General features: G+C 42.1%; 1 pseudogene; it reads right to left on the bottom strand.

The window, feature by feature from the left end:
- Positions 1–7,632: 7,632 nt before the first annotated feature.
- Positions 7,633–8,758, bottom strand: LOC111589986 (uncharacterized; annotated as a pseudogene).
- Positions 8,759–11,317: the final 2,559 nt, after the last annotated feature.

Here is an 11,317-nt window from a genome sequence, read left to right as displayed (position 1 = left end):
CTCATGGCAAGAAGATAATTCACAAGAAAGCATTTCATTTCTCTTAACTTCTAAGGCATGAGATTTTTGTGCTTCTACAAATTTGTCATGTTCTTCATACAACAAATCCTCTTGCTTTTTTAATAACCTATTCTTATCATTCAAGGCATCAATTAATTCATTAATTTTATCTACCTTGGTTCTATCTAGGCCCTTGAATAGACATGAATAATCTATTTCATCCTCATCACTAGATTCGTCCTCACTTGAAGAAGCATAAGTAGAGTTTCGAGTACATACCTTCTTCTCCCTTGCCATAAGGCATGTGTGACGCTCGTTGGGGAAGAGGGATGACTTGTTGAATGCGGTGGCGGCGAGTCCTTCATTGTCGGAGTCGGACGAGGAGCAGTCCGAATCCCACTCCTTTCCAAGATGTGCCTCGCCCTTCGCCTTCTTGTAGTTTTTCTTCTTTTCCCATTTTCCACTCTTCTTTTCCTGATCACTATCATTGTCGGGACAATTAGCTATAAAATGACCAATCTTACCACATTTGAAGCGGGAGTGTTTCCCCTTCATCTTGTTCTTGTTGGGGTGCTCCTTGCGACCTTTTAGCGCCGTCTTGAATCTCTTGATGATGAGGGCCATCTCTTCATCATTAAGTCCGGCTGCCTCAATTTGTGCCACCTTGCTAGGTAGCGTCTCCTTGCTTCTTGTTGCCTTGAGAGCAAGGGGTTGAGGCTCATTGATTGGACCATTCAATGCGTCGTCCACGTATCTTGCTTCCTTGATCATCATTCGCCCGCTTACGAACTTTCCAAGTATCTCCTCGGGCGTCATCTTGGTGTACCTAGGATTCTCACGAATATTGTTTACAAGATGAGGATCAAGGACAGTAAAAGACCTTAGCATTAGGCGGACGACGTCGTGGTCCGTCCATCGCGTGCTTCCATAGCTTCTTATCTTGTTGACAAGGGTCTTGAGCCGGTTGTACGTTTGGGTTGGCTCTTCTCCCCTTATCATAGCGAACCTCCCGAGTTCGCCCTCCACCAACTCCATCTTGGTGAGCATTGTGACGTCATTCCCCTCATGAGAGATCTTGAGGGTGTCCCAGATTTGCTTGGCGTTATCCAAGCCGCTCACTTTGTGGTATTCATCCCTGCACAATGAAGCTAGAAGAACAGTAGTAGCTTGTGCATTTTTATGAATTTGCTCATTAATGAACATGGGACTATCCGTACTATCAAAGTGCATTCCACTCTCTACAATCTCCCATATGCTAGGATGGAGAGAGAACAAGTGACTACACATTTTGTGACTCCAAAATCCGTAGTCCTCTCCATCAAAATGAGGAGGTTTACCAAGTGGAATAGATAATAAATGAGCATTTGTACTTTGAGGAATACGAGAGTAATCAAAAGAAAAGTTCGAATTGACCGTTTTCTTTTTCTCGTAGTCGTCGTCATCCTTTTGGGAAGAGGAAGATTCGTCGCTGTCGTAGTAGACGATCTCCTTGATGCGCCTTGTCTTCTTCTTCTTCCCGTCTTTGCGCTTGTGGCTTGAACCCGAGTCGGTAGGCTTGTCATCCTTCGGCTCGTTGAAGATAGACTCCTTCTCGTTGTTGACCACCATCCCCTTTCCCTTAGGATCCATCTCTTTCGGGCGATTAGTCCCTTCTTGAAGAGAACGGCTCTGATACCAATTGAGAGCACCTAGAGGGGGGGGGGGTGAATAGGTGATCCTGTAAAACTTGAAAACTTAAGCCACAAAAACTTGGTTAAGCGTTAGCACAGTAAATGCCAAGTGGCTAGAGAGGAGTCTCAACAAAACACAATAACCACAAGAAATCAATCACAGAGATGGCACGGTGGTTATCCCATGGTTCGGCCAAGACCAACGCTTGCCTACTCCACGTTGTGGCGTCCCAACGGACGAGGGTTGCAATCAACCCCTCTCAAGCGGTCCAAAGACCCACTTGAATACCACGGTGTTTTGCTTGCTTTTCTCAATCCCGTTTGCGAGTAATCTCCACAACTTGGAGCCTCTCGCCCTTACACTTGAAGTTCTCAAAGAAGCACAGAGCAAGGGAGGATTAGCAACGCACACAAGACTCAAGAATCAGAGTGTCAACACGCACACAAGTCGCAACAAGAGCTCGCAACACAACTCAATGAGTTCACAACTCCACTAGAGCTCTATATGCTATCACAATGAAACAAATGCGCGGAATCGAGGTCTTGGTGCTTAGAAATGTTGTAGGAATGCTTGGTGTGCTCCTCCATGCGCCTAGGGGTCCCTTTTATAGCCCCAAGGCAGCTAGAAGTCGTTGAGAGCAATCTGGGAAGGCAAATCTTGCCTTCTGTCGTCTGGCGCACCGGACAGTCCGGTGCACACCGGACACTGTCCGGTGCCCGATTTCTTTCCTTAACTGGCGCAGTCGACCGTTGGCAGCCAGAGAGCCGTTGGCGCACCGGACATGTCCGGTGCCCCCTTCTAGTCGTTGGCTCGGCCACGTGTCCCGCGCAGATCGTGCGGCCGACCGTTGGCCCGGCCGACCGTTGGCTCACCGGACAGTCCGGTGCACACCGGACAGTCCGGTGAATTATAGCCGTACGTCGCCGGTGAATTCTCGAGAGCGGCCAGTTCGCTCGAGCCAGCCTGGCGCACCGAACACTGTCCGGTGCACCACCGGACAGTCCGGTGCTCCCAGACTGAGCAGAGTCTTGGCTGCTCGAGCCAAGACAATTCCAATTCGATCTTTCCTGTTTCCAGCACTTAGACACAATACATTAGTCCATAAAACAATGTACTAAGTCTAGAAACATACCTTTTGACATGATTTGCACTTTGTCCACCACATTGCATAGATCAACACAAAAGCACTTGCGTTGGCACTCAATCACCAAAATACTTAGAAATGGCCCAAGGGCACATTTCCCTTTCAACATGACTTGGTCTAATTGCTAGAACTCCAATAATCTTGTGAAGAAAATGATCTTCACACAAGGCGACACCTAGGATAGGTTGTCAAGAAATTAATACATGGTTAGATCAAGGTTCACTAAACAGGGACATGACCTAGCTTTGGGTTTATGCAAACAAACTACCTGCATTCTACTAGCACACAAGCACGAAAACAAACCCAAGTTGCACTAGCGGTCAACTAAGAAGAATCACAGGCCACATAAACACATGTCTAAAAGACACAACAAACAAAGCTAGAAATTGCTTATAGATTAGTAATACTTCATACAGTTTCCAATTATTTATTATCAGAATAAAGATGAGAAAAGCATGTTCGTTCACAATCACCAATTATTAGAATAAAGGTGAGGGAAGCATTTTTGTGCGCAAACAACAAACACAATGCAACAATTAGGATGCATGCTCGTCCTATTTGTCCTCACGAATTTTGCCAACTTAACATGGCAATAGTGTTCTATATCGGTGGCATATCTATGTCTCTCTCGGTATATTGCTAGTCGTCAGCTACAGATACGAGTTCGATGTTAGTGTACCTGCAGAAAATTTCCATCACATCCCAATTCCCAATGATGCAATTCACACATGATAGTTTATCACAGTTTATACTCCATATATTTCTATATGGAGGACAGCTTCTCATTAAGCGCCGAGCCACGCATAGGCGCCGCTGCCACACTTTAACCATAGGGCAGCCCATTATGGTAACTTACCTTCTTACCTGAGCGTAGGTGCATTAATACAAGTACATTACACTTCTCAGTATTCCCATGTCGGTATACCCATACACATCCATGGGGTACTGAATCCTAGAAAAGTAAATACTCCACATCGCAGGCTTCATATATACATATGTAAAACATGTATATAATCAAGCACTTTTTATACTCTCCCCTAGACCGACGTTTGTCTGGTCACGCTCTCACATCTCACCTTACCTTGAGCGTCGATCCATTCAAGACTGAATGGCCTCAAAAATAACATTACACATGTATGCATTACCCTTCCCAGGTTGTGGTTAGTATTCTGAACTAAGCCACCTAGTAGTCCTTAACTTAGGGCTTAACAGAGGATGTCACTAGCATTATAGTTTTTCAAATCTGTTTTTTTCAAAATCAAACAATATGTTTAGTTGAAAATAAGTTTTTCAAAACCAAAACTTTGTTTTAAATATATGTATGTGACCGTATTATACTTAATCATGCTCCGGTACCAGCTGTCGCAGAACCTCCCAAGTTATCGGGCCCACATGCACCTGTCCTTGTCTCAAAGACCTCAGACGGCTATGCATGTGCACCAAACAACATAATAGGATCCGTCCGAGTGCCCTGATGACCACGGATAAACGACTTACCGCCAAGATCGCAGGATTAAGTAAACACAAATCACACACAAACATTTGCAGCGGAAATAAATTCTTTATTGCATAATGATTACATGTCATAATAAGTTTACATTATACAATTATCGAAGTGATTACAAAAGAAAGTGATTCAAAAGAATTACACTTTAAAATTTATAAAACATTTATAAGTTTTAAATTACATGCTAGCTTAAGTGACAATCCTCAATAAAGAAGCTAAAGATGGGATATACTTATATAAGAAGGCCGAGCCCACCAGCACTTAGCTCCATCCACAATAGAACAAACTTATAACCTAAAAAACAACAGGGAATAAAGCCCTGAGTATGCAATTACTCAGCAAGACTTACCCGACTAAAGAAAAGACTCTCAAGGGTATGCTAGTTGATTGGGAATCAAGGTAAGGTTTATCAATGATCGAAGACTCCTTTTGCAGAAAAGCTTCCTACCAATTGATCCTTAAGCCAAGTTTTATTTCACAAGTTAGGTTATTACCTGAATCTATATTTGCCTAGTCTAGTTCAAGCACTTGGCCTATACTAGCTGCATTTTATTCATTCTCATAATTCACTTGCTAACTACGATGATGGTCACCGGGATGAGTCTCCATAATCGAGGAGCAACGACGATTTGAACCGATTATACCCAGCTGGGGATCTCTAACCACACGACATATGTAGCACTTAACCCTTGCATATGTCAACCGTTCCCACGGAGTCCTTCACTACATGAACAGGTTCGCGCCACCCGAGAGCACATTACCCTACCAGGCGTGCTACTATGCCAGGAGGGTACATGCTACTCCCACCATCTCTCCACTCCCAGTGCGCGATTGTCTCTTCACGTATGGAATAGCCGGGTTCAAGCTTACCCTGTCCCATACCAGGGTATGTGGCTAGTTGCAAAGTCTCAACCACAACAGGCCAGTCAACGGTACGGTCCTTAATCAACACAGACGGGTGACTCTGTGTGCTCGGCGCCTGGTCTAGATTTATTAACCATTTCCCCGTTTTCGGTACCCGGCAGGGATACTCTTTTCGAGTGACGAGTCCACTCCGGCCGTAGAGGATCCATCACCTTAGTTTGTTTTGATTTTTGAATCAAAAAGCCCATAACCAATGTTCCACATTATTCTTTTTGAAAACAAAGGATTTTTCAGTTTCTAAGCAGGGTTAAGCATTATCAGTTCTTTTTATAAATCAGTGATCAAGGTATAGTATTCAACTTCCAAGGAATGGTAATGCATCAATTGTTCATCACACAACTCCTATCACCGAATGCATCGTTTAAGGTGATAAAGCATTTAAAACACAAGGAAGGGGCAAATGACCGGGGCTTGCCTAGGATAACACTAGGTTAGTGTTGTTAGATGATGCTTGCTTGGCGAGCATCTCCTATTCTGGCACTCGATCAGATCATCAATCTTCAGGTTTATTCATCAGCATCACCATGAGACAAATCCAGCTCTTGTCCTCCACATCACGTGATCAATTAGCGTACCTAAATGATATGCATAATGCACATGTATGAACATAGGAAGGAATAATAAGGCTAAACAATGTCACAAGGAAGAAAACTCAATATTACAGGCAAGATCTCACCAACATACATAATCAAACATGAGAGAAAATCTACACAATTATGATCCTCGAGTTAATCGGACCTAATTCAAACATTAGGCAACATAACTAAACACAAGCCTTAAGCTAAAGCATAACATCGATAGGTTACTACTCGTAGACTTATCAATTTCGGATACTTAATTTAGGTTTATGAATAGAAGTATTTCAACTAGTTCTTAGAACTACTAATCTAGCCTATTAGGCATAACACATCGACCAAACAAATTATTACACCATTCGATCAAGCAAGTAAACATTATCAAGATCATAGACATTTGTAAGACTATAAGCAATAAAGGGTAACATCACGGATAGACGAGAGAAGTGCTAAATTTTACTACTTGCTTTACTATTTCATTATGCACATACAAGGCCTAAATAGTCACTACTCAAATACATTCACCAAGGCATTTACTTCCTTCTCCAAAATGCTAAGTCTAAAGCAAGCATTAAGAAATAAAAGAAACAAACATTTGCCACTACAAGACTTCATTAATCAAGACAAGAACTAACCAAATATAGGTATCCTCACAAAAGACCATTTGCCACTACAAGACTTCATTAATCAAGACAAGAACTAACCAAATATAGGTATCCTCACAAAAGAAACTCCAAGTAATCATTTCATATTTGCTGAATTTGGACAGCAGAACAACAACTAGTTGTTTTATTCATAACTTACACAATATTCATCCAAAAAATAGTAAACTAAGACTTTTTGGAAAGCTTATAAAGTCCTCTATAATTTTGGTATTATCATCACAACAAGATTTGACCTTTAGAAAGCTCAAACAGAACTAAACATAAATTCTGTCCAGATTTGGACAGAAATCGACTACTCACTTCAAAAATCTATATCTGGAGTTTTAGGCATCCAAAATAGGTGATCCTAGACTTTTTAGAAGGCTAATTGAATTATCTACAATTCATATTTAAACATCCCAGGTTAATTCAATATATATCAAGGTCAGAAAACATGAGAAAGGCTCTGCTGTCCAAATTTGGACAGATTCAGAGATCGCACTTCAAACAGCTGTAACTTAACTTATAGATCACCAAAATGGGTGATCCAAATTTTGTTTGAAAGCTTAAGAAAAGTATTACAATTCTTCTATAATTACTAAGGGCTGATTCTTAGTTTAATTTAGGCAAACAAGGTCATTTTCGAAATCAGTACTGAATCTGGGCAGATTCTGATACTGTACTTTGAAAAATCATAACTCCTAAACTACTAAACTTATGGTCATGAAATTTTAGCACAAGCAAGATAAAGGAGTTAGCTATAACTTTTCTATATAACACTTTTATAGAAATCATGATTTACTTCCCTAAAATATCTGCATAACTAAAACTAGACATGTGGTCCAAACAGTAATAATTTTAAGTTAGCTCCTAGTTAACTCATACAATTCTCATGTGCTTGGTACTTCAAATATTCTAACACCTTACCTTAAAGTAGAACTAAAACCACCTACTTAATCACTTAGATAGATTGGTATACTTTATAACCATGCACACAATCACTTCGTATGAGTTTGTATCTTCAAACTAAAGTTCATATTGCAAATGAACTACTCAAATGACACTATGCATATACATCCATTCAACCGGAATTGGTTAATAAATATCAAGTAACATGACCACTAAAACATAGAACTATCTCCAATATATGTTGATACTAATACATACTCATGAAAATAATTTCATTCACATAACATAAATCAATTTAATAGCACAAGCCTTATACATCCACACAAACTAATCATTCATCCGACTATCGGAAACAATGGATCGACTTACCACGACTAAACTCGACTCGACTCTGCGAGATCGACAACCACATCCGGTTGAGACGATTCACCAAGCACTTGGCAAGCGCCTCGCTAAAGCTTTCTTCTCATCTAAATTTCCTAGGATTTACCTCCACCACAAACACACAAACTTATACAGTAAATAATCAAATATAGGAATTGGTGGGGAATAAATAGAACACAAGCAGTTGGTCTCACCTAAGCTACAGAGATCTGGCATGTTGCTGCTGCTGCGCCTAGTATTAATCAGGGAAAGGAGAGAAGCGACCATGGATAGTGAAGATGCAGGGAAAGGGCGAGACGAAGGGGCTCGACGCGGCTTGGACGCGACAGACAGGGTTCTTTTCTTCTTCGCCAGATTCCTCCAATTTCTCTCCTGTCCACCGAATGCAACATCAAGGAGAGCTTGGAGCGTAGATCAACGACGAGACGAGCAGCGCTAGGTGCTGACTGGAAGGAGCAGCGAGACAAACGTGATCAAGCGGGATGGAGTCGTAACGACCGGCGGCGAGCTGCTCACCGGTAGGAGGCGAAGGGCGTTGATGCCCGCAACGAAGACGAGGACGAGTGGATGAGTAAGGGCGAGCTCTAGGGAGGGGCGTCGGCCACCAGTACACGGAAGTAGGGGTGCGCGCTGGGATGGATGTTTAGCAGATCTTGGAAGCCATGGAAGGTGAGGCCGTTGACCATAGGGAGGGAGGAGGAAGGGACGGCCATGGGAAGTGAGGTTGGCCGGCATTGGGCATGGGGCGAGCTCCATGGCAGGGAGGCGAAGAGAGGGCCTGATGGGCATGCTAGGTGGAGGGGAACGCCGGCAAGGTTACAGACCATGGAGCCGAGCGCGTCTGGGAAGGATCCTGGGCGCCGCAAGGGAACCACTCAGCCAAGGGAGATGATGTGGATTGCTGATGCTCCACGGCTGAAACAGAGAGGAGGCTGAGCGGCGTGGAGATGGAGTGCTTGGCTTTGGAAACATCGAGCAGGAGACGCATGGGGATAGAGGAGGTGACGTGCTCAATTGGAGGAGTCTACACGTCAATCTAAGTGTATTTGAAGAGAAAGCAGATAAGCACAACGATGGCACAAGTATGGGAGGAGCTTCTAAAAAATCAAATGATCTCAGGATGAGGATACGGCAAGGGATAATGCTAGGTGAGACATACGGTGGGGAGTTAAGGAGAATTTTGATTTTTCTTCTCCAAGCTTTAACAAAATAAACATGTAAATATTTTGGGGTTCGGAAGTTAAGTTCTAAAAGATATACAAAAGGGTCGATCCAAAATAAGATTGACCACAATATTCGGATAGGATTTTATTTAGTGAATATGCTGGAGTCAGATGAATTCCTATCCGTTATCTATATCCAAAATATAAACCTCGCACATAAATTTTCTCCAATAACGTACGCGGTCGAATTATAAAGTTTAGACACTTTCTAAATTTATTTTCACCCACTCGAGTGATTCGCACAGTACAGAACTCGACGTCTCGGAAGATTCTTAAATTTCAAACTTCATAAAATATTTAGAATAGTCCAAATGGACAGAAATGCAGATGATTCATGAGATAGTGTTTTAGACGAGATGTCGATGGCTCAACCCAATCATATTGGATTCAATGTTTCGGAAGATTACTAAAGTCTGAATTTTGCAAAATAAATTAGGACAATTTAGACAGATGGAGACAGACACGATATCAAAATCGTGATAGACGAAGATGATTAAAATTTAGTGTCCATTTTATTCATCGCTATCACATGTTAAAGTCTGCACTCGTGATTGAGCCGACAATAAACACCTGTGGTGTTACAACCTTCCCCCCCTTAAAAGAATCTCGTCCCGAGATTCAGAACGAAAGACTTCTAAGAGTAGAGAGGCGTGTAACCCTATCCATAATAGCGATAGCATAAGACAGTTCCGAGTAGAGATGAGTACTCCAAGATGTTGGTTCCTCAAGTGGGTATAGCATGTATCATTTTAAGCTAATTAGGGATGTCCATCAATAGAGACGTTGTCTGCCAGAAAAACACATAAGACTCCACGTCTCGGAAGATTCTTAAATTTCAAACTTCATAAAATACTAGAGGGTAGTGACGAAACCGAATTGGCTATATATATATATATATATATATATATATATATATATATATATATATATATATATATATATATATATATATATATATATATATATATATATATATATATATATATATATATATATATATATATATATATATATAGTTACTAGCTGAATGCCCGTGCGTTGCAACAGGAATATATAATACAAATATACTACGATAACTTATATACAAAATGTGTGTTATACCGTTATAAGAAAATGTTTCATAATCAATTTGTGATTCTGGCCATACATAAATTTTGTTATTTATAATCTATCTGTTTCACCACTACATTGCAACCATCAGTATCATGCAGACTTCGATATATGTCACGATTTGCATGGTTTCATCATTGGAGAGCACGTTTCACATATACCGGAAGAAATTCCCTCGTATATCGTTAGTCATCAGACACGTACCACCATACGCTTTTGCTTAAACAAAAAGGCAAGTATGTGTTTGCGAAGAGAATTAAAGGCAAGCCGGCACAAAAGCTACCCCAACGGTGGCGAGGATGACGAACTGGTCATTGTTGTCGGTCCTCCTCTGCGTCACCTCTGGCGCCAAGATGACGCCACAGTCATCGATATAGTAGTCGTCGAACGCGCGCGACATACCGAGTACTGATGACTCTTGGCTGGGCTGTAAAACGAAGTGCTCCCCGGGCTCATTAGCAAGGTAGTACCTCTGGCCGTTGCACCACTGGATGCGCTACTCCTCTACATACATCGTGTTCGAGGACACTCATACAACGTCAGCAACGGCCATCGTCTCAGCGCACAAGAATTCATGGCCAGTCAGTAGCGACTTACGTGGCAGGTTGGGCTTCAGGTGGACGATGAGTTGGACGACGTGATGGCGTCTTCGTCGAATACGGTGCCCAGAACAACCCGAGAGTCGCCGACGTTGGCGACGACCATGAGGTCCCCCTGCTTGACGATGGACAGCGTGGAGCAGCCGCTCTGCACCGCGTCCAAGCGGCGGCTACGCCGGAGCTTATCGTACATAGCGGCACATACGGCCACGTAGGACTATTTCTAGAGGTCGAACTGGCAGTCGCCAAGTTTTTCTTGTCGTCGATGAGCGACCCCAACACGAGTGCCTCCTGCTAATGGTGTTTGTTCGGGGTTTTCAAGTAAGAAACATGGATTCATGTTTGGCGTTGGTTTATAAAAATGACTCACAAGTCAGATCTATGGAAAAAATATTACGAAGAATAAATATCACGCATGCAAAAAAAGAAATTTAAGTTGAAAACATTATTCAAACAAAAGAAATTGCATGCAAGGCTCTTCTTTAAATACTACTCCCTCCATCCAAAAATATAATTGAAGAATCTCGGTGATACTTATCTACTACACGCATTGTGCAATGGTAGCAGATGGACTTGGGGAGAGATATAGTAGATGTGTTTTCTGTTATAGATGTAGACATAAACACA

The sequence above is a fragment of the Zea mays genome, chromosome 8 (genome assembly GCF_902167145.1).
Source record: "Zea mays cultivar B73 chromosome 8, Zm-B73-REFERENCE-NAM-5.0, whole genome shotgun sequence".
Taxonomy (NCBI): Eukaryota; Viridiplantae; Streptophyta; class Magnoliopsida; order Poales; family Poaceae; genus Zea; species Zea mays.
The sequence above is the reverse complement of the archived record's forward strand: the minus strand, read 5'-3'. Positions and strand labels throughout refer to the sequence as shown.